Source organism: Musca autumnalis, unplaced genomic scaffold (genome assembly GCF_047663935.1).
Source record: "Musca autumnalis isolate F117 unplaced genomic scaffold, ASM4766393v1 scaffold_4, whole genome shotgun sequence".
NCBI lineage: Eukaryota > Metazoa > Arthropoda > Insecta > Diptera > Muscidae > Musca > Musca autumnalis.
The window spans coordinates 167,678,258-167,703,669 of record NW_027411977.1 but is presented as its reverse complement, the minus strand read 5'-3'; the positions used below and the strand labels follow the sequence as shown (position 1 = coordinate 167,703,669).

At 35.1% G+C, this 25,412-nt stretch overlaps 1 protein-coding gene across 4 annotated transcripts in view; it reads right to left on the bottom strand.

The window, feature by feature from the left end:
• SMC5 (structural maintenance of chromosomes 5) overlaps nt 1-25,412 on the bottom strand; it is a 246,856-nt gene that overhangs the window by 161,961 nt on the left and 59,483 nt on the right. The window lies entirely within an intron of this gene.

Below are 25,412 nucleotides of genomic sequence, written 5' to 3'. Positions count from 1 at the left end.
CTCCTGCGTTCTACCCCATTGGAATCTCTATATGTCGAGGCAAAATATCAGGATTTCAATCATATTTTAGAACAGTTTTCTATTAGCGTCGGAAGCAAGGCTCTTACAATACAATCCCATGGTCTTTACAACATACTCTGGAGTCATATTAGTAAAAGAAATACTTCATACTCTTCAAGTATTGATCAAATCCTTAAACTCTTTTCAACCTTCCAAATTCCTTTGCCTCCCAAACCAACTACAAATCCATTTAACGAAAAATCAGTCTCGTTTGATACTAGTTTGGGTTTCCACAAAAAAAACTTTACCAGTAAAATCTGTTACAAGCAACTATTTCTCCAAAAAATTTCCCTATACAATCCGGACAAGATCCTGTTTACAGATGGTTCTTTTAACGGACAATCCACAGCTTTCTCGGTAGTGGAGCAGATTTGACCTAACAACTTCATTCCAATTTGTAAGGCTCGATTACCAAACTACACAGGAATTTTTACAGCTGAATTAAGTGCGGTTAAAGCCGCTATTGCTCATGCCATGAATGGATCGAAAACGTTAATTTGTATAGATAAGATAACCTTGGAGTAGTCAAAGCCCTTTTGGAAAATAAAGGAGAAGTTTTCAATAACATAGTTTTTATTCTAAACCAATTTTGAAGTGAATGTTTTATGGGTTCTGTAACACTCGTGCATAGAAGGTACTGACTTTGCTGATAAAAAAGCGAAAGACGCCTTAAACCTCCCCAACATATCCAACATGCCTTGTTTCTCTTTTGGAATGATCAACATTTTCAAATCATTACGAAATATAAAAAATCTAACAAATTGGCAGTCATCCCAGACTTTTCTTAAATGTGTCAATCCAACCATACCTAGAAAACAATACTCTGCTAATCTTAGTAGAGCAGACTGCGTTTTCCTTGCCCGACTTAGGGTTGGAAAATGTATTTTTAATACCCGTCATTATTATGAAAATACAATACCTGCTAGCTGCTCGTTTTGTGGTGGTGTGCTGACCGTTTCACATATTCTAGTGGAACGTCAATACTCTGCAATTGGTTTATCTATTGACAAAATTCTTGATTGCTCTACTAACGACCACCTGTGTCGAATTCGTTGCTCGCTTCGTGTACATAATATTCGTGATGTTTGAATCAGAACTTATTAATTTCCTATAAATTACACTTATATATTCCTATTCATCTCAGTAACTTTTCATGTATATATGTATGTATGTAATATATATTTCCAATTATGCTGTATATATATATATTAAATTCAGTTATGTAAAATTCAGTATTAATTATATCGTGCGCATACGGTCTCTGTCACCCGGCGCCTGAAATCTATATTTTATAAATTAATTTGTAAAATATATTGTAAATAAATAAAATTTTCGCATATGCATTTATCTAATGAAGTGCGATATACACTCCGTTTCATGTCAATAGTACATTTCAAATTACTTTTTGTTACTTCATTTTAGTCGATATCCGTGGAATAACCTCGGGAATGTTTATATGTCTTGGTTTGTAATTTTATGGAGTATCTTTCAACAAAAAGTTTGGATTCGATAACGTACCGTTATAATTTTTTTTAGTTCTCTTTCAAAAAGCCCAATATTTGTACGGTTTAAAGTGTTTCATCGGAATAGCACATTCTTTAATAACTTGAGTAAAAATGCAAAATTTGAATGCTTCTGTTACGATTCTTTAAAATTGGAACAAATAAAAGCTAAAATTGGTCGAACTATGACTTAATGCCGGGGAAATAAGACCTTATGAAAGCTGTGGACTTTAATTGTCTTTAAAACGTTAAAAATTTGTCATAAGTTGGCAGTTTCTTGTCAGATTTATAAAGATTTAATGAAAAATGAATGATAGAAGACAAATGGTGTAAAATAAACTTGAACTTCTACTGAAATTTGGTTACAGTTCTTCGTGAAACTTCAAATTCCTATGACTCCTATTCCATAATGGGCTCCAATGTTTGCATTAAGATAAGTTGATCATTAAAATATCAGGTGATTTTTATTGTTTTGGGTCTGAGCCAACATACTATAAAGAAAAAACCAGATTCTTCCTGTACACAGAAAGAAAATAGGTTGGATTTTTTGAGGGTGCTATAATGAATATTATAAGGAAAAGCATGTATTCGTTTCCCGAAGCAACTAATCATTATTTGCAGGTTTCCGATGGCAAAATCTATTACTTCTTGCATCTCCGGAAAGATATGAACTAAATAGACCATCAATATTGCCGAGTTGATCGCCTCATGGAATTGAACGGTACAAAATAGTACTGTACTAAATTTACGAATATTTCCAGTTTATGTCTGTTCCATAAATTCAAACTATTTTCTTTCTGTGTATAGGAAGGATGTGGTTTTTCCTTTATAGTATATTGGCTCAGACCTGGAGCAATAAAAATCGCCCAATATTTTAACGGTTAAATTATCTTAAGGCCAACATTGAACCCTATTATGCTATAGGGTTCATAGTAATTTGAAGTTTCAGGAAGAAATGTACCCAAATTTCAGTAGAAGCTCAAGTTTTTTTGCACCATTTGTCTTCTATCATTCATTTTCATTAAATCCTTATAAATCTGACAAGAAACTGCCATCTTATGCCAAATTTTTAACGTTTTAAAGACAATTAAAGTCCACAGCTTTCATAAGGTCTTATTTCCTCGGTATTAAGTCATAGTTCGACCAATTTTAGCGTTTTAAACTTAAAATAGCTTTTATTTTTTCCAATTTTAAAGAATCATAACAGAAGCATTCAAAATTTGCATTTTTACTCAAGTTATTAAAGAATGTGATATTCCGATGAAATACTTTAAACCGTACAAATATTGGGCTTTTTGAAAGAAAACTAAAAATAATTATAACGGTACGTTGTCGAATCCAAACTTTTCATTGAAAGATACTTCATAAGATTACAAACCAAGATATATAAACATTCCCGAGGTTATTCCACGGATATCGACTAAAATGAAGTAACAAAAAGAAATTTGAAATGTGCTATTGACATGAAACGGAGTGTATACTAGTTCCCAAGCTTTGCCTTCGTCTGCCACAAAAACAACATTCAATACGCCTGAAGATCGGCTTAACCACCCGTGAAGCGTAGCGTAATGGTTGAATGTGTGGGACTTCGGTAGACTCCTAATTTTTTAATGTATATAATAGGTCTAATAAGTTCAACTCAAAAGATAATTAATTAAAATGAATAACGATTTTCAAAAATTCGGATTGGAAGGCCCCTTCAGGCAGTTTTGGCCTTGAGACAGTGCAAATTTTCGGAAAATATCTATAAATGACAATGTGCTACAAAACCTGACCAGAAAAATATTCAAGCCTTCTGATGCAAAAATTAGATCGTGTTGGTTTGTTTGGGTCACTTGATTTTATTGTTTTATAACAGTAAAGTAGTGACTTTCGTTTTATAGCGAGTGTCGCTCACGATTGAATTCATTAATATTGCTATAGGATGGTCCTTCATCGACACACAAAGATTTAATTTGATCGATGCACTCTTGCCGTTATTATCGACGTCAAAAGTTGTGAAAAATGATCGGACGAAAATGTTCACAAGTAAATTCCATTTGTTTTGCAAAGTGTTTGTTTTTACAAGTCACTGTAAACAACACAACACATGGTCGTATGTCAAACTGTCCTGAGTACGTTTCATTTCATTTAGTCATCAATTGTAATATATGTTTATGCTAAAAATGTCAAACTTTCCAATGGAAAAATGTCAAATGACGCCAGAACGTTACCGTTCAGCCCTCGTATATTTTCCTATTATAACACAAAGGGATTTTTTTAAATATTTTTTCTTTAAAAGCGAATAAACCCCCATAACTTTTGGGCGCAGCATCCAATTTTGTGAACGTAAACAGATTTGAAACCACGATTTTCTTTCTTAACCCATGCACCAAAAATAGCGGATGTGCTCCCAAAAATTCTTTAATTTTTCAATGAAATTGTAAAAGAAATTTGAAATTTACCATATGGGGAAAATTATTTAAAATCGAGTCAAAAAATTGTTGATGCTACATCAATGATTTTTGGTACATAGATAAGAAAAAAATCGTCATTCCAAATCTATTTATGTAACTAGTTTTGATCGTTGCGCGCAAAAGACATGACCGTTTTAATATGAATATTTAGAAAAATTTTTAAAGATCGGGGTTTTATATAAAAACCTTTTACATCTTATTACCGTAAGCTGAATTTGTACCATTTGCGATGATGCAAAGGATTCACAAAAAATCAAATTTATTACAAAATTGCTTCAAATTATGCATTTTCACTCCCCAGCAAAATTTTATGGAAGTGGTTCCATGAGATGCCATGATTTCACTGGATCTTTTGCATTGGTTCAAATGAAGTCGTGAAAGATCCGATCTTTTCATCAGCATTGGAACCCATTCGAAGGAAGTCGTGAAAGATCCGATCGCATTTGAACCCATTCCATCGATCCAATAGAGATGAATTTTGTGTTTTTATTTTTACACATGTATAGACATCGGATTTTTGCATGTTTTTTATTTCTCATCCGATTGGACTCAAATTTTGGATCTAGGTGTTTTAAGGGTAAATTTTTCGATATTTGGGGTCATATCAAAAACATGCAAAAAATATGCAAAAAATATGCAAAATATATGCAAAAAATATGCAAAAAATATGCCAAAAAATATGCAAAATATGCAAAAAATATGCAAAATATGCAAAAAATATGCAAAATATGCAAAAAATATGCAAAATATGCAAAAAATATGCAAAATATGCAAAAAAATATGCAGAATATGCAAAAAATATGCAAAATATGCAAACAGATTTTGGCCGAAAATCGTCATAAAAGTCGTAAAATTGTCATTTAAAGTTGGAAAAACCATCAAAAAATACATAACAGTGTTCTAAACTAAGACTGTTGACCGTTTAATGTCGATTTTTTCAGCAGATTATTACGTTATTGAGACCATTTACGACAGTGTGGTGTAGGGTATAAAAATATGGTATCGTAATACCAATTTTTTATTATTAAACTATGTAAAAATGGCATATTTGATAAAATATCAAACGTTCTATGTAAAATTCAATATTTTCTTTGTCCTAATTTGTAGCATTGCGCTGGTAATTGTTCAAAAGGAACAAATCGATGTCGGATTTTTTAAGGCGGCACCCGCATAAAGTTTTTAGTTTGGTCAGATTTTAAGACTCACAGTTTGAGCACAATTGGAATATGTTAACACGTGCCACTGGGGCCTCGAAGTTATGAAAATCTAGATTTTTTTTGCTATTTGGCGACTTCGACGACCCATATATGCGGAACGGTTAAAGCTATTTGCCCGTATTATGCATTCAATTAAAGGCCATTCTGTTCTTAACATTTCTTGCTGAACAACAAACTAGGTAAGTGTTACTGAATTCGATATAATAAAGCCAATGTCCCGAAAAAACGTGACTATGTACGCCTTTGCGAGAAAATGGAGTCTATTAAGAAACATCTTCCTTTTTATCAATTTTTGAAATGAAAGCAAATGTCTTTTACATTTTGTTATAATTTAAATTTATTCAAGAGTCAGACATCATGTGGTTTTGGAGCTATCTGGGTACAGCTGACTACTTGAAGAACGCTCTTTTGGAAGTTTGGATCGAAAATTTCTGAAGAAATTGGAATCTTTGCTTTGTTAAAGCAAAACAATGAAGCGTGGCTTCAAGAAAATCGTAACTATAAAATTGTCATTGGTGGACCCCTGTAAGGTGTATAGGAACGTTACTAGTATCATTTTGGCTCTAGTAGAAGCTATCGGAGAGGATCCCCACAAATATAAGATCTCTAGAAGCTTTATCCGTGAACAGCGGGGAATAAACCGTGAAAAATACACGCAACAGCTTCATTACCAGATGTTTAAAAAAAAAAAATAGAAAAAAAACGGGTTGCTGTTCTGGTATCACATGGAGGTAAAGAACAACTCCTAGGCGTTCCTGAAACTGACAGGAGAAACAAGAACTAGCATTATACAGATGCCTAGAATTATAGGGTCTCAACAGCTCAAGCAGATATTAGGTCGAGAGCTTCTGTACCACTGTACAAACTTGTTAGAAAAATTGTTGAAAGGGATTTTTGACTGCAAGTTTGGAAGCACATCCGGACATCAACCAAACATATTCAAGCGATTTCTATAAGAATAGTCTGCGATTGACAAATCCAAGTTCGAAGTAGGCGAGAGTGTTTTAAAACTACTGCCCAGCTCACTTTCCAAGAACAAGAGGCCGTAGAAGCACCTTGCGTTTAAATCGTTCGAGACTGGTTTAACGTCCCCAGATTTTTTTCTATTTTATTTATTTATTTGGTATCCCACACGACAACAACTGAGTGTTATAAGTGAAAGTTTGGGTTATTGATTTTACAAAACGTATAATGAACAAGATAATGTTTATATAGATATAATATAGGATATATTTGGTAAACACTATGAATAGGTTGAAAAGAAATAGAGACAATAGATTGAATTTAATAGAAAAAATATTGAAAACGATAATCAGAAATATTTTTTAGCTCCAAAACAAGACCTAAACCGGATTGAAAATTTACTTAATACGAAAGGCATTCACAAACAAATATCAGATATAGGAAATAATAAAATGATAAATCATGCATTGATCTAATAGTGCAAAACACCGTAAAGATCCAAAAGACGACAAAAATCTTAACAAAGTAAAAATAGAAATTTCTCCAGAAATATTCGATCCAGACTTACAAAAATCAAATGCCAAAATTCCTAGAAAAATTTTTACCAGGCATAATTACAAGTGAGAAAGTGAAAAAGATCCTGCAACTTGACCAGAGAACATCAATTAGCAGGAGGGGTAAAGGATGGTAAACCATTTGAAAATTGTGAGCGACATAGCAAGGAGTCGAGTTCATCAACAAGTTGTCGCCTGTACCCAGATGGCTCCAAAATCACATTATGTCAGTCCCTTATGTAAATTTAAATATGTATTAACAAAATGTAAGCGTTTGCCATTGAAGCCATACAATGAATGTACAAATGTCATTTTTGTAAAAACAAAATTACATTTGAAAAAGGATATGTTTGATGGATAGCGAAGCGATTCCACGGCCCATATGTCTGATGAGTCTCTACAAAAGGCGAAACATGTCACATAATGGTGGTTGTGTGGGTTCGAATCTTCGGCTTTCCTTTTTCACTTGAAAACATCATCGGCCATTAAGCTCGACCTCAACGAGAAATTAATTAAAATTAATATTAAAATAGATCTTCGCCCTAATAGGCAACATTTTCAAATAAAGTAAAATATATTCGTGTTCATTCCCAAAAATTGATAATATAGGAAGAAAAAAGTTTTTTTTTTTTTAAATAGACTCCATTTTTGCAATAAGGTGTCCCGAAAAAGGCATTGGCTTTATTATCTCGAATTCAGTTACAATTACGTACTTTGTTGTTCAGCAAGAAATGTTAAGAACAGAATGGCCTTTAATTGAATGCATAATACGGGCAAATAGCTTTAACCGTTCCACATATATGGGTCGTCGAAGTCGCCAAATAGCAAAAAAATCTAGATTTTCATAACTTCGAGGCCCCACGTGTTAACATATTCGAATTGTGCTCAAAATTTAGCAATCTTAAAATCTAACAATACTAAAAGGTTTAGGCGGCTCCCCGGCTAAAAAAATCCGAGGTCGATTTGGTTCTTTGGGTTAAAACCAGCCCAATGCTACAAATTAGGACAAAGAAAATATTGAATTTTACATAAAACGTTTTATATTTTATTAAATTTTATATTTTTACATAGTTTTATAATAAAAAATGGTATTACGATACCATATTTTTATACCCTACTCCACACTGTCGTAAATGGTCTCAATAACATAATAATCTGCCGAAAAAATCGACGTTAAACGGTCAACAGTCTTAGTTTAAAACACTATTATGTACTTTTTTATGGTTTTTCCAACTTTAAATGACAATTTCACGACTTTTATGACGATTTTCGGTCAAAATCTGTTTGCATATTTTGCATATTTTTTGCATATTCTGCATATTTTTTGCATATTTTGCATATTTTTTGCATATTTTGCATATTTTTTGCATATTTTGCATATTTTTTGCATATTTTGCATATTTTTTGCATATTTTGTGCATATGCAAAATATGCAAATATGCAAAATAAATACAAAATATGACCCTGCCATTGAATTTAGATTTCTTTGAAACGAATTTTGGTCCAATCAGAATCTTCGTATCTTTGATATTAAAAAATATGCAAATATGCAAAATCCGATGTCTACACATGTATATATTCTTTTATTTATCTAAATATGTACGTTTAAAGCAATGTAAGTTTATTATGCTAGGAAGTCCCAATCATTGAGCTAAAAGTAGAGTCGGACTGCACTCTTTGGTATTAGTCGTGTTCCTTTACGTGCCTGAGGTTACCAGTTTTTACCCGCAAAGTGTTTCCTTACTTTTAAAAGCATACAATTTATATGAGAGCAGTTCACGACTTTTACCATTTTTGCAACAATTACCATTTTTAAAAGTAAAGGAACAGACCAATTATAAAAGTTTCCTTGCCTGCTCTAGAGAACCCTGCTCAACAAGTCGATTTGTAGATCCCTAAACGTTGTAAAATAAAATTCACGAAATAGTAATCTGCAGTTGGAGTAAAATCCTTTTGTAAGATGAATCAAAACCTGTTGCGGAGGAAGGAAACTCTGTTGCGTGCAGCGGCGGTGTTTAGACTGCAACAGCTGGGACGGCCGGAAGTCAAGTTTCTCACTTAAATTTACAACCTGTCGCTTGCCAAACACATCGTTCCCGAAGTCTGGAAAATAGGCCAGCTACTGAAGCCCGAAAAGGATGCCAGCAAAGGTGAACCTTACAAACCGATTTCGCTTTTGTCGCCCGTAGCAAGGACCCTTGTGGCTATAGTTCTTCCAGCATCAGAAATAACTTTACAGTAGCCGATCATTAGCATAGGATCCGTAAGCAGCACAACAACTGCGCTGAAGGCCATCTCTATCTACATATTAGCAGAGGACTCACTCAGAGCAAGCCGTGCTCATAATCTAGAAAGAGAAGTCTAACGTTACAAGAGAGAACCTCTAGATCAACAAGCCTTTCAACCAGGTTTAAGTAGCATTCACACGAATGCAGTCGCAGATGCAGTAAACAGTTATCGTGTGAATGCGGTCCTTGGAGAACATCCACCATCTATCGAGGCTGAGAAGCGCCAGCTGTCAGGACAAACCAGAGTGGATTTGGGTAAATACGCTCGGGATGATGCAGCCGTCAAAATTCCTATAGGGCAAGTACTGATGACACCGTGGAAAACACAGCACAGGCCCCCACGACACACTGCTCCCTTTCAATTGCCCTACCAATCCAGCTAAGAAACTTACGTTTGCAGCTTTGTGGTTACAAACCATATATATAGCGAAATAGCCACATTCTTACGACTGATAGACGCAGATTCAGATTAAGCAGAAAAATTAGAATACAAACATATAAACTACTGTTACAACAACGAGAACAAACTGCAATTATGGATGTAAACTTTATGATGATAAATAAATTATAGTTATTGCATTAATTCCTTTGAATTAATAAAATAAAAAAATGAAAATCATTTTTCAATACAGCATTTTCCATTTTTTGAACAAGTCGTGAAAATTACATGCCAAAGGGTTGGTGAAAATGACATGCCAAAGGTTAGTGAAAATGCTATTCTTGGGAATTGGTTAAGATGGCATGCCAAAGGAATGGTATAGATGCCATGCCATTCCACCGAGTTAACCTCTTGGGAATATGTGTCTTCTTTCTTCTTTTCGGAAAGATTTTCCCCTTATATATTTGCCAATTAAGCGGAACACAAAGATATTCAATTTTATACAAAATTTATTAAGGAACAAAAACAATTGACAAATTGAAATTCAGAACAACACTACTATGTCATCAGGGAATTCAACTGATATCAAGATCGTACCATCATCCGCATACGTTATATGTTAGACAGTTCCTGCAATATCACCTCGGACAACTCCAAGTTTCACTCTACGGTTCTCGAACATCTTGATCCTAAATTCTACGCACGACAGGCGTCCAAACATATAATTTATTATCCAACGTTTCAAACTTGGCCGGAGCATAGTCTGTTCGATGAACTTAAACAGCATAGAGTGCTTGACAGTCACAAAGGGTTACTATCACTGTTCTATCACACGGCTTACTTCGATTGAGTCCTCGACTAATATGTGTGGCAGCGCAGTTGTTGTGCTGCTTGCGGATCCCATGTTATTGATCGGCAACTAGACAGTTATTTCTGATGCTGGGGAGGACTAAAGCCTCAAGGGCCTTTGTTACGGGTGACAAAAGCGAAATTGGTCTGCACGATTCACCTTTGCTGGCATCCTTGCTAGGCTTCAGTAGCTGGTATATTTTCCAGACTTCGGAAACGATGTGTGTGTGGCTAGCGACAGGTTGAGAACTTTATTGAGATACTTGACATTCGGCCGTCCAGCTGTTGCAGTTTAAGCACCGCCGCTACTCGCAACATAGTTTAATTTCTCCGCAACTGATTGATTCATCTTACAAAAGTTTTTCAGTTCCCATCACCAGTACAGATTGCAAATTACTATTTCGTGAATTTTATTTTACGAACATTTTGGAAATGTACATTTTTTTCAAAGACTTAGAACTGTATTTACATCTTTGTTTTTTTTTTTTTTTGCTTTGTAGGGATCTGCAAATCGACTTGTTATGCAGGGCTCTCTAGAGGCAAGGAAACTTTTATAATACCAAAGATTGCAGTCCGACTCTACTTTTTGCTCAATGATTGGGACTTCCTAGCGTAATAAATCTTACATAGCTTTAATAAATCTTAGATAAGTAAAAGAAAATATACATATGTGTGTACATGTGTATAAATAAAAACACAAAATTCATCTCTATTGGATCGATGGAATGGGTTCAAATGCTGATGAAAAGATCGGATCTATCACGACTTCCTTTGAGTGGGTTCAAATGCTGAAATGCAGTGAAATCATGGCATCTCATGGAACCACTTTCATAAAATTTTGCAGGGTCATTTTGAATAAGCGTCTAAGACCGTTATTTCGATGTGTTACAAACTTCTAAGCCAATCCACATAGTGGATTTTCTTAAGTTTTAAAATTCATCCTATTTTTGTAATTTTAATGTTGGGTGACGTAGGGGATGAAAGATACCAAGAAACGGTCTTTACCGGCTCTAACATGCCAAAGTCCAGGATTTATCGTGGTCCCTCTCTCATCTGAAGTGGACACTGATCTCCCCGTGGTGTCACCTGCGGTAGCTGCCTTTAACACTCGTTAAAGGTAATGAGCTAAAATGTGCCGCGCGTTCACCCATAAGAACGTTAAAAACTTGGGTTTGGGCGCCAGGTTAGTAATCCTGCCCTAGAAAAACAGCAGCCTACTATGAGAAAACGAAAGAAAAGAGATGACCAACATAGCTGTGATCTCGTTTACACCAACAATATTAGTATTAGTTACCGAGTTGCAATATGTATAGAAATCTGTGATATAATTTAAGTTGTCTTTAATTAAATATGTGTTGCCATTCATTGTGCTATTTGACGAAAACCTTCATGTAAATATATTCAAAATTATTGTAAGTTTATTTATATTGACATGAAGATTAGATTGTAACTTGATGTTTTTTAATTAAATAGACGTATAGATGCCAACAAAAATTGACGAAACATCGGGACCATTGAAATAAAAACGAATTTTTATTTACACAAACTTAGGTCGACAAAGCTTAACTAATACACAATAGAAAACAAAATTGGACCAAATAAAACAAAATTATCAATCCCTCTAAAGTTGACGAACCCCGCAAACGTTTTAAGGACCATGATCTGCGAATCTGCACCTGGAATGTTCGCACTCTTTATAGAGGGCAGATGTACTTGAAAAGTACAAGGCCGACAGTACTGCCATACAGGATATACGATGGAATGGGAAAGGCGTCACAACAACACCTAAAGGTGACGCACTGTATTATAGCTGCCATGACAAAAAGCATGAGTTTGGTTGCGGATTTGTAGTTGGTCAGAGGTTAAAACATCTGGTCTCCAGCTTCACACCAGTGAATGTAAGACTCGCTGCAATTCGATTAAAAGCAAAATTCTTCAACATCAGCTTTATGTGCGCTCATGCTCCCACTGAAGACAAGGACTAACAGACCAACGATATATTTTACGAGCGCTTAGAAGAAACTTATGACCGTTGCCCAGCCCATGACAGTCGGGAAATTCAGTCTCCACAGCGAAACATCTGACAATGGTATGAGGCTGATAGACTTCGCAGCTGCAAAAAACATGGTGGTTAGCAGTATCAGATTTAAGCATCCCGATATTCATAAGGGCACCTGCCTGTCACCAGATCAAAGAACAAGAAATACAATTGATTAGTCTTCTCCCTATCGTGTCAGGGATATTGTGCGAACGACTAAAGTTATGGCCAACAAAATAATTGGAGCTTACCAATGCGGCTTTATACCTGGCAAGTTCACCATCGACAAGATATTTACCCTGCGGCAAATCCTGAAGAAGACCCAAGAGATGCAGATCGACACCTACCACCTTTTTGTCGATTATAAAGCAGCCTTCGACAGCCCGCTACGTTCGAAGGTATTCCAAGCCATGTCTGAATTCGGCTTTGTAAAATGACTCTAACTGACACAAGATCTTCAGTTAAAATAGGAAAGAAACTCTCCGAAGAGTTTTGTACCAAAAGAGGTTTCGGGCAAGGATACAGCCTTTCGTGTGATCTTTTCAACATCCAGATAGAAAAGGTTATACGAGAGGAAAACGTCAAATGAAGTGGCACAATCTACACCAATAGCCACATGTTACTTGCTTATGCTGATGATATAGACATCATGGGATGATCAGTAAAAGAAGTAACCGATACCTTTATGAAGGTCGTAGGAGAATCTGTTAAAGTGGGCGGTAAACGGAGAGAAGACCAAGTTGATGGTGTCGACGCGAAATGCGTCCATTGAGCTCGGACCAACTGTTGAAGTTGGTTCCTATAATTTTGAGGTAGTAAAAGACTTCGAATACCTCGGCACCGCCGTAAACACAACAAACGACATTAGTTGTGAAATAAAAAGAAGAATTGTATTGGCCAACAGATGCTACTTTGGCTTAAGCACTTTAAAAACAAAGCCACAACTCGTCAAACAAAAATAACGCTTTACAAAACACTGATAACACCCGTGCTGATGTATGGTTCCGAAGCCTGGGTACTTGCGCAAGCGGATAAGGCAGTGCTTGGCGTGTTTGAGAGAAAAATTCTTCTAAAGATCTGCGTTAACGGTGAATATCGACGTTGCATGAACCACGAGCTGTATCAGCTATACAACGACATCAGTATAGATAAACGTATCGAGATGCAGCGATAGCGTTGGCTAGGCCATATCATAAGAATGAGCGATGATGAACCCGCTAAAAAGGCGCATAAATTTGGGCCACAGAGGAGCGCACTAAGAGGGGTCTAGCTGCACTCTACTCCTGTAAGAACTCCATAGGTAAGAGTTGGGGTTTGAGACCGCATGTGATACACTGTCTCACTTAGGCGATGCTCCCAGTCCTCGGACCTTATGGTGGAGGACTATGTCAAGCCGCCTCGCTGTTACTTCCTCGGCAAACTCTGCCAGTTCTATGCAGAGAAACCCGTAAGAATGTGGCAAGACGGACCTGGTTGCAAGGTACCGAAATCAATCTGGCCGGCAATCTCAGGGCGTAGAACTGCGTCCCTTCTCTCACTTTGCAAGTCGGAAATCACAATCGCTACAGGAGTCATCACATGTAAGTGGGAGGATAACAACATTGAGGTTATGTGAGGATGAGGAGGAAATGGAGAAAATCGAGCACCTTCTATGTAGATGTCCTAGACTGATGGTCAAAAGCAGCGTACGTAAAAATACTTTAAATAACATTTCCAATCGTTTCGTTTCGTATTTTTCATAGGAACAATACAAAACGAAACATAACCCACCTTGACCGAACTCGCTGTTTAGTTTTGTTTACATTCGTGAGTGCGAACAAAACGAATAGCGAAAAATTCTCAATTCCACAACAACAGATAGAAAACGAAAAAGTTCAAAGCACATGAACGATTCAATGAGTGAATGATTCGTTTGCTGGCTGAAAACATCAACCACATCAACCGTAGTATGTTCAGTATGTTGATGTTAGCGATAGGAGGGTTGTTAAGCAATCAAATGTGTGTGTGTGTGTCTGAGTGTGTCGTTGATAATTTTGTCTGCCAAAAATTCTTTTTGTTTCGGTGGTGAATGAAACAACTCGGCAAAGCATAGCCGAAGTACATTACAGCAATCGTACTGTTTTCATCTTTTTACATTGAAAAGTTTGTGGTTTTGTTTTGGTTGTGAGAAGCTGAAAAGTTTGTGGCTTTGTGTGATTGGTATGGGAATCGTTTTGTTTGTTTACGTTCATTGGTCAAAATACATACATTATTTGGTGTACATGTGATTGACTCTCTTACTTCTCCTCTATTGACCCTACAGTCCTGGCAGTTTACTGCAAGAGTCTTAAGTGGCTCTGGGGCGGGTCAGTTTAGGCTTAAAACAGTCTAGGAAATATTTCCCAACCAATCTCCTTTCTTAAAATGATCTGTTTTTCTCCTCTACAGTTACTCATTCTTCTTATTTTGTCTTATCACTTTCCACTTCCCTCCTTTCACTTTCCTATCAGTTTCCACTCCCTTCCTTTCCCATCTTTCCAACTTAATGCACCATCTCCTCCCACATAGCACACTTCATCATCATCAACAGCCATATATCATCATTTTCATGCACACAACGCCATATAGTTCCATTCAGAACATGCATCAAAACCTATGTTTCTTCCACACCATCATCACCGTTTGCACACATCACCATATAGGCACCAGTCACACATCATCATCATCTTCCGTCCCACAGTATCATATCCAGAACTTGCATCACAACTTATGTTTCCTCCATACCATCGTCACCGTATGCACACATCACCATATAGTCACCAGTCGCACATAATCATCATCTGCAGTCACACAGCATCATACAGCCTCACCCATAACAAACATCATATCATACTTCTACTACAAATCATACCCCAGCCAGCAATTGGGAGTGAGTTTCTCACTTCCTCTATCAGAAGTAATCGCATTCTGAACTTCTATTCTAGAAAATAGCGATCCTTTATCATTTTACAATAACAATTGCATTGCTGTCCCTTTTTGAACTTCTTGAATAACTACCTAGTGTCAGAAAAGGAGATCGAAATTCTATTACTGCTTTTTTACACTAACAATGCTACTACTTACGACTATCGCATGGGCAGACACTTTCTCTGGTCAATGCAGACACTTCGATTGTTTACGTTCATTTGAGGCGTGTGCAACCTTAAACTAATATAAGACTTTAGTCTATCTGGTGTTTATAAGGTACGGTGGTGCAGTGGTAAGCATGTTCGCTTTGCATTCTTAAGGTCATGGGTTTGATTCCCAGGCCAAGCAACATAAAATTTTTAAAAGTTCAAAAATTAATGAAGATGGCAATTTCATCTAAGGATAGTTCTTTAAAAACGTATGTAATTTGGAACATTAATTAGAATAGTAAAAAATAAAAATTAAAAGAATAACAACAGATAAAATGAAAAACGAAAAAAATGTTTTTTTCGTCACAACCAATTTTATCGCTAAAAGTACTTCTAGGAAGTCTCCAAAGCTGCATTCACAAGTAGTGTCGTGGACGTGGTTCATTTCTTCCCGAACGGTGTGCCTACTTCAATTAGAATGCGAGATCGCGGATGTGTATTTCTATCGCCTGGGAGTGACTGCTTCGGGTAATGGGCGATAAAAAATGCTTGCTGGGACCATTTGCATGCACACATCACCATATAGCCGCCTACATTCACCTCACCCATAACCAACAACGAATCTTACACCACTTCATTTCATTTACTCATCAATTGTAATATAAAAAAGCCAACATGACCAATAACTTATATTATCTTACTACAATATCCAAACATCAAGAACTTAGAAGTAAATAATTAAAATTAAATATATATGGCGAATAACAAAATTCCTTTACAATTCCATTTGAAAAAAATTAAAAAAAATTTTGCAACCACATCTACGATTTTTGGTATAGAGGTAAAGGAAAAAAAATCCGGTTTCAAATCTGCTCGCGTTCACGAAATTGGCCAATGCGCGCAAAAGTTATAGCGGTTTTTATTCTCATATAAAAAAAAATATTTAAAAATATCTTTTTTGTTGTTATGAGAAAATGTATGCATAAATTGTTAACAGCATTCCATATCTATACGTAGATGTTTAAATAGTTATTAAATTTATTGTTATTTTCGCGGAAAATCAACAAATAATAAAAAAATTTTGAAGTAAATCCAAATTATCCTTTCCCAGAATCCATACAAACCCTCAAAAATAAATTAAAAAATATATGCGGAATCTATACAATGCGTAGAAAAATATTGTTGCAAATATTTTTTTGGTTTGATTCTAAAAATTAGAAAAAAATATTTGGGAGTTCTCCAACTATTTTGCTAAAATTCCATAGAATAATGAATGTAAACTGTTAAAACTTCATCAAAAGATATGGTTTAACATCGCGAGAGTTTAACTGATTCATGTGATAACTTATAAGGGTAGGAAATTAAGAGTAATATTGAAATTACAATCATTCAATTAATATTAAAATTAAAAAGCCCGTTATACGCGAATTAGTTAAAGTCGGTTGATGCGCATTCGTTTTTGGATTCAGCGAATCAATCTCTTTCAATATCTATGCATATTTCGATGTTTCAGTCAGCGGCCACTGTGTGCCGCCAGTTGCATCATGCACTGCAAAAAACCTTAAAGTTGGTAAAAGTCGCGCAATGTGCATACGATTTTGATGCGCATCCGGTTTCATGAGCGCCCATCAAAAATACGTCAATATACACCTATTTCAAATAGATTCTTCAAAAACCGCGGATGTGCCTCCACATTAAATTTTTTGCGAAATACCCATATTACTCGCGTATCTCTGTTTTTTTATGACACGTATTTTCGCAAATATTATAATCGCTAATAAAGGATTCCATTTATGTAAAAAATTTTAAAGAAAATCGCGGTTTAGTACGCGGATTTGTCAAAATATATTTTTGCTGATTTTCCGACTTTCAAGGTATCTATATCTGCGGTTTTAGTAGATGGATTCGATCGGGGAAGGCTTCATTAGAACCGTCACGTAAAAAACCTAAATTCACGCGGGTTTCAAAGGAAATGGAATGACAGTTGTAAATTTTACACGCAAAAAATAGTTTTTGTAAGAAAATTCACGCATCAAATTTTGGCCTTTCGACTCCAATTACTAGGATGCTGTAAATAGCACACTCATGAGATATGCATCAAACGACGTAAAATCATGAGTTTTATAATGGTGTTAAGAGTTTGGAATACTATCTTCTTGCGCGTCCGGATTATTAAAAACATTCAAAAAACCCCGAAATTCCGGCTTCAAAATGTCAGCATCAATTTTAGGTGGATGCAGTGGATATATCGAAAAATCATACACTACAATATTGTTGCCCATGGAGTATTCTGTGATTCTTTCTTTGGGGATAGGTCTATAAAATGTAAGGTTAAGCCAAAAATCGTATGGGAACATAAAAAAACTTGTTGGCTTCAACCCGTTTTTACTCATTTTTCTACATTGATGCCAACACAGCTTCCACGAAAATTAATTTTAATGGTCGACATTACGGGATCCCTCCTAAAACACTTCATTTTAAAGAATTGTAGTCATACTTTATAGAATATATATACAGTTCACGAATTCTGATAGGGTGAAACTCGGATTCCTCGATTGCAAAACATTTTTGTTATTCACCATATACAGCTACGTGCAACTAATTAGGGACAGCATGGCGGAAAAGAATATTTCACGTTGTTTCAGTTCTTGTTGTTGAAAACCCCAAAGTGTTTACACAGTTTTTATCGCACTACTCCTGTGCCTTAACATTCAAATTCAGTCACACCGATTGTACCGTTACTTTGCAATTGTTACGTAATTTTTTACGTTGGTCAGAAAATTGATCGTGCACCAAATTAAGGACAGTCTGTATTTTTGTTACATTAGTAAATAAGATTAGTTATTTTTTTTTTTAATTCTTACTAGAGTTATTAACGCTTAGTTATTACACAGTTTGCCGAATGAAAATACCATTGTTATTTATTTGTAGAAATAAATCAAGTGGCGTCAGCAGTAGGAAGATTATAGTGCAAGGGCATCGTGATGGAGGGACATGTAGACAGATAGAAAGAATCTGCCCCAAATGTGTCCAAAATCATGGTGCACAACGCCATACGGTATTTTAAGACGTATTCTACTACAGAAAAATTGCCCCGTAATGACACAAGCAGAATTACGGCATCCCGGGAAGATATGAACATAGTCCGGAAATCAAAAAAACATCCCCTTAAATCAGCAAACGAGATCCGGGTGGCAGTTTTTGGTGAAAATGCAACAAAGCCACACTGTAATACTTCGTTTGAGAGAAACTGCAATCTTTGGACGAATTTCTCGAAAGAAGTCATTATCGTCAGAACGAAACCAAAAGCTACGTTTAAAATTTGCAAAAAAGCACCTCCGTTGGACGTCTAAAGACTGGAAACGGGTTTTATTTTCCGATGAGAAAATTATCAATGGAGTCTCTCCAGATGGGGAAAAATATGTACGTCGCCCTAAGTGCACTGAGTACAATTCAAAATATACACGTGCTATTCTTAAACACAGGGGCGAATCCATTATGCTTTGGGGTGCTATGTCATCTCGCGGTGTCGGACCATTACACAAATTTGAGTGTACCATGGAACAATTCTATTATGCTAGAATCCTTAACGATAAAATTTTAACATACGTTGACGAAAATATCCCTGTCACATGGATCTTTCAGCAGGATAACGATCCGAAGCTTACCTCTCGCCACGTGAAGCAATGGTTTATTGAAAATTTTGTGAGAGTTCTAGAATGGTCATCATTAGACATCGGATTTTGCATATTTTTTATATTTTTTAATAATAAAGATACGAAGATTCTGATTGGACCAAAATTCGTTTCAAAGAAATCTAAATTCAATGGCAGGGTCATATTTTGTATTTATTTTGCATATTTGCATATTTTGCATATGCAAAAAATATGCAAAAAATATGCAAAATATGCAAAAAATGTGCAAAATGTGCAAAATATGCAAAATATGCAAAAAAAATATGCAGAATATGCAAAAAATATGCAAAATATGCAAACAGTTTTTGGCCCAAAATCGTCATAAAAGTCGTAAAATTGACTAATAAAGTTGGAAAAAATCATCAAAGCAACTTCAAAGTGTCCTAAATTAAAATTGTTGGCCGTTTAACGTCGCTTTTTTAGCAGAATATTATGCTATTGAGACCCATAACCACAGTGTGGATTTAAAAATATGATTATATGTATATTATAATAGCATTTTTTATTATTAACCTATTAAAAAATATAAAATTTGTTAAATTGTCAAATATTTTATTTAAAATTCAATATTTTCTTTGTCTTAATTTGTTGCATTAGTCTGGTTTTAACTCAAAGGGAAAACATCGATGTCGGATTTTTTTTATGCAGCACTCCGCTATAGTGTTTAGTTTGGTTAGATTTTAAGATTGTTAAAGTTTGAGCACAGTTGGAATATGTTAACACATGCCACTGGGGCCTCGTAGTTATGAAAATCTCGATTTTTTAGGTATTTGACGACTTCAGCTACCCATATCTATGAAATGGTTAAAACTATTGCCCGTGTTATGCATTAATTTAAATGCAATACTATTTTTAATATTTCTTGCCGAACAACAAAATACGTAAGTAGTACTGAATTCAAGATAATAAAGCCAATGTCCCGAAAACGCCTTAGGGTGAAAATGGAGTCTACTGTGAAAAAGCCCTTTTTACAGTCTTTTATTTAACATGTTTTGGTGTCTGTTTAGTTCAAATCTAGTAACTTATTTTCCACACAGTTGTAGTTGACCAATCGAACTAAAACTTTGTACACTTTTCAGACTTGGATGACAATACATGAATATGAAACCAAAACCAATATGGGTCCATTTCTTCTTAGAGCCCTCATATAGCGGTACCACCCGATTTAAAGTATTTTAAGGATTCTTTTTAAATTTTTAGGCCGAATTGGCTATAACTAGGCATTTGGGGTTCCCATTGGTACAAAAACTTCCTCACTAAAAATGTTGGACTCAGGTCAAGGTTTTGGTATAGCCCCTATATAACGGTACAACACGATTTCAGGTATTTTAAAGTTTTTATCTACATTTTCGGCCTAAATTGGCTATAATTTTGTTATGAGGTTCCCAGTGGTCAAAAAAATTATATCCTGAAAAGTTAAAAATAAAAAAATAAAAAAATAAGTTGCAGTCTTTTATTTATAAATGCACTTAAAACTAGGAAATAATTTTTAATGATTAAATCTCTCAAATAAAACGCTTGCATTTGAATTAAAAACTGTGGCAGTATTAAACGGCAAGCGTTTTATTTGAGAGAATCCATCATTAAAAATTATGTTGTAGTTTTAAATGCTTTTATAAATAAAACCTTTTTTATTTCTTCCCATATTATAAATTTTTGGGAATGAAAACAAAAGTCTTTTACATTTTGTTCATATTTAAATTTATTTAAGGGGCTGACATAAAGTGATTTTGGAGACATCTGGAGATGACTACTTGGTGATGAACTCCTTGCTCTGCTATGTCGTTCACAACTTTCAAGTTGTTTAACATCCCTTACCCTTCCTGGTAATTGATGTTCTGCAGTCAAGTTGCAGGATCTTTTTCACGAAATTCGGAGTTAATGCTTAATCTCTTGAACAACAAGTAAGTATACCCTGTAATTACGCCTGGCAGTTGTTCTTTTGTTAGTTTTGTTTTATCCATCTTCTTCTGCTTGCTTTGTTAAGATTTTTGTCGCATTTGGCTCTTTACGGTGGTTTGAACTATCAGATCAGAACAACAAGTTCAGGACTAAGATACCACAGATGATTTATCATTTTGTTATTTCCTTTATCTAATATTTGTTTCGTATTTCAATAAATCTTCAATGCGGTTTAGGTCTTTTTTTTTTGGACCTAAAAAATATTTCTGAATTTCGTTTTCACTATTTGTTGTATTAAACTCAATCTATTGTCTCTAATCCTTTTCAACCTATTGATTATGTTTACCCAATCCATCCAATATTATATCTACATAAACATTATCTTGTATACGTTTTGTAAAATAAATAACCCACACACTCATTTTTAACACTAAGTTGTTGTCGTTTGATACAAAATAAATAAACAGAATAAAATACGTTCTGGGCGCGTTAAACCAGGCTCGAAAGATGAAAACACAAAGTGCTTCTACGACCTCTTGTTCTTGGGATGTCAGCTGGGAAGTAGTTTTAAAACATTCTCGCCTACATTGAACTTGGATTTGTCAATCGCAGACTATTCTTATAGAAATCGCGTAAATATGTTTGGTTGATGTCCGGATGTGCTGCCAAACTTGCAGTCAAAAATTCCTCTCAACGATACTTCTTATAAGTCTGTACGCAGGTACAGAAGCTCTCGACTTAACATCTGCTCAAGCTGGTAAGACCACATTATTCTAGGCATTCGTACACTGCTAAGGCTTGTTTCTCCCCTGAGCTACTGTCGGTTTCAGGAACGCCCAGGAGTTGTTCTTTACCCCCATACCAGATGATACCAGAACAGCAACCCGTTCTTTCTGCAATGTTTTGGGAATACCTGGTAATACTTTTCCATGAGCGCAAATAGGCTTGTTTTGGGGTATCTTCCTTGAAGTTGTTGCGAATATTTTTCACTGTTTATTCTCCGGAATAAACGGATAAAGCTTCTAAAGATCTTATATTTGTTGGGGTCCTCTCCGAGAGCTTCTACTGTAGATAAAATGATACGACTAACTTTCCTATAGGACACTTTAGATGGATCCAGCAGCAATGACAATTTCATGGTTAGGAGTTTTTGTTAAAGCCGCGCTTGATTATTTTCGGGACAGATGGTTCTTCAGATTCTACGAGCGTTTAGCATCAAAAGAAGACCTAGACCTCATTGATAATCTATTGAAATACGAAAACACAGACAGAAAAAGGAAATAAAAAATGATAAATCACCTGTGGTATCTTAGTCCTGAACTTGTTGGCTTGACATTGTTTGATCCGACAGTGCAAAACACCGTAAAGAGTCAAATTGCGACAAAAATCTTAACAAAGCGAAGATGGAAACTTCTCCGGAAATCCATAAAAAATCACATTAACTCCGAGTCGAGCTCACCACAGATTACAACCAATTAATTACAAAGGACGAACAACAAAAAACAATGCGTTCTCCAAGTAGTCGGCTATACCCAAATAGGCTCCATTTTCACCCTAAGGCGTACATAGTCACGGGACACTGGATTTCTATCTCGAATTCAGTAATACTTACGTATTTTATCTTTGAATATAAATGACCTTTAATTTAATGCATAATACGGGCAAATAGCTTTAACCGTTCCACAGATATGGGTCGCCGAGAGAGACGAGATTTTCATAACTTCGAGGCTCCAGTAGCACGTGTTAACTTATTCCAATGGTGCTCAATTGGCAATCTTAATCTTAAATCTATCTAAAATCTAATCAATGTAAACAGATTAGGCGGCACCCCAGCCTAAAAAAATCCGACATCGATTTCTTTCCTTTGAGTTAAAACCAGCCTAAAGCTACAAATTAAGTCAAAGAATATATTGAATTTACATAAAATTATTGATATTTTATCAAATTTTATATTTTTGCATAGTTTAACAATAAAAAATAGTATTACAATACCATATACCGTACACCACACCGTCGTAAGAGGTATGAATAGCATAATAATCTGCTAAAAATCGACGTTAAATGGCCAACAGTCTCAATTTAGGACAATTTAAAGTTTTTTTTATGATTTTTCCAACTTTAATTGTAAATTTAACGACTTTTATGACGATTTTCGCCCAAAAACTGTTTGCATATTTTGCATATTTTTTGCATATTCTGCATATTTTTTGCATTTTTGCATATTTTTTTGCATATTTTGCATATTTTTTGCATATTTTGCATATTTTTTGCATATTTTGCATAATTTTTGGCATATTTTTTGCATATTTTTTGCACATATTTTGCATATTTTTTGCATATTTTTGATATGACCCCAAATATCGAAAAATTGACCCTTAAAACGCCTAGATCCAAAATTTGAGTCCAATCGGATGAGAAATAAAAAACATGCAAAAATCCGATGTCTAGTCATCATGTAGTCCTGTAGTGGGATTCTGTAACTCATTTTTGCAGTTACCGACAAAAATCGGTAAAATTAAATCGCAAAATTATGACTAAAAACATAACGAAAAGTTGGCATCACTGTTTGTATCGGTAGAGGCTAGCGACTACTTTTTATTCATCGTTAACTTACCGAAAAATTTCGTTAATTGTAGAAATTATAAGCATTTTAATTTTACCGACAATTATCGATAACAGCAAAAATGAGTTACAGAATCCCACTACTGATCTCAATCCTATTGAGAACTTATGGCAAGTTGTGAAATCGAAAATGGTCCTACTTAAAATAAAAAATGTTGATGACCTTTACTCTGAAAACAATAAAAGCTTAGGAAATCATTCCAAATAGTATGTGTGAACACTTAGTCAACTCGATGCCTGCATTTGTCATATAGTGGTTGATTACAAAGGTTTTGCAACTAAATATTAAAATAAAATAATAATATTTTCAATAAAATTTTGAGAATTCTATGAAAAAAGGTATGTGTCCCTAATTACGTGCACGGTTGGAATTGTCGAAAAAAACAATCTTCATTAAAATAATCCTATATTTGCAGATAAGTTTATTCACATGTAATGTACAAATTTTAGGCTCTTTTAGATAACTTAAACATAAAATTGTTTGGCCAAAAATGTTTAAAAAATTTCAGTTATTGGTTGAAATATGTTAAATAAAGGACTGTCCCTAATTAGTTGCACGGAGCTGTATATATACATAAATAAAATATATACATAAATACTATGCATACTATGATTAATGACTATCAAAGGAATTCATGGAAATACAAATATAAATAGACTTCCTATTCATAGCCACTAACCACTGCACTTCAATTAACAATTGTTAAGAAAAGTGGAGGGGAGATGAGCAAGGGACGTCCCTACACAATAAATGCTATGTTGCACTCAATCACTAGAGTGAACATAGAAGGTCTACAGGAATCACATCCATAAAAAAGTCCAAAAAAAAAAAACAATATAAATATGGCTCCCCAGCCACAAAAATCACAAATATATATGTATACCCTGTAACTAGTGACTAGTAAACAAACATTAATCTACATTAATCTATTAGAGAGATGCTCAAAACACCTTCTCTTAAAAACAAAGGTGGAGAAAGCAAAATTACGTAGGTCAAGAGGTAACCGATTCCAAATTCTTGCAACCCTAACAACAAAAGAATGCTCTCCTATCCACGTCGAAAATATAGGAAATGACAAATGAGGATTCCTAAAGTATCGACTAAACACAAACTTATTAAAGAGGGGAGAGTTGACGTCCTTCATTATCCTATAGTGGCATAAAAGAAGGCGATATTCAACATACTTGTCAAAGGACAAGCCCAGGAATTTAACAACAAATTGCGAAACATGGTCACCACGCCGCAAACCAAACACATAACGCACAATAGAATTAACAATCTTATGAACGCGCAGCATTTGAGAAGAATTAGCTCCAGAAACAACCTCCAAACAGTAGTTTACATGAGACATCAACAACGACATAGCAAATTTCCGCATAACATTATGGGGTAAATATGCTTGGAGACTATAAAGCCTCCTAAGCTGAAAGCGAACACGAGACAACAGAACATCAATATGCGTTACAAAACTAAGCTTAGAATCGATGATTACACCCAAGCACCGAATTTCACCAACAACATTAACAACAGAAGAACTCACACAGATATTAGGAATTACAGAATTAACAGGCGTATTAAAAGGTGATAGGGATTGTAGCACAGAATTTGCTAAATTTTCCAGATTCCACTTTCATACCATCTTCGAATCCATAACGGGTACACCTCTTCAAGAATACACATTCTTCATCGACAAACAAATAACCCATCATACACCTCATCACATCACAGCAGCATCATCATCTCTACAGCACACATATTTCAATAGTCAGGATGATCACAATGGACCTCAAG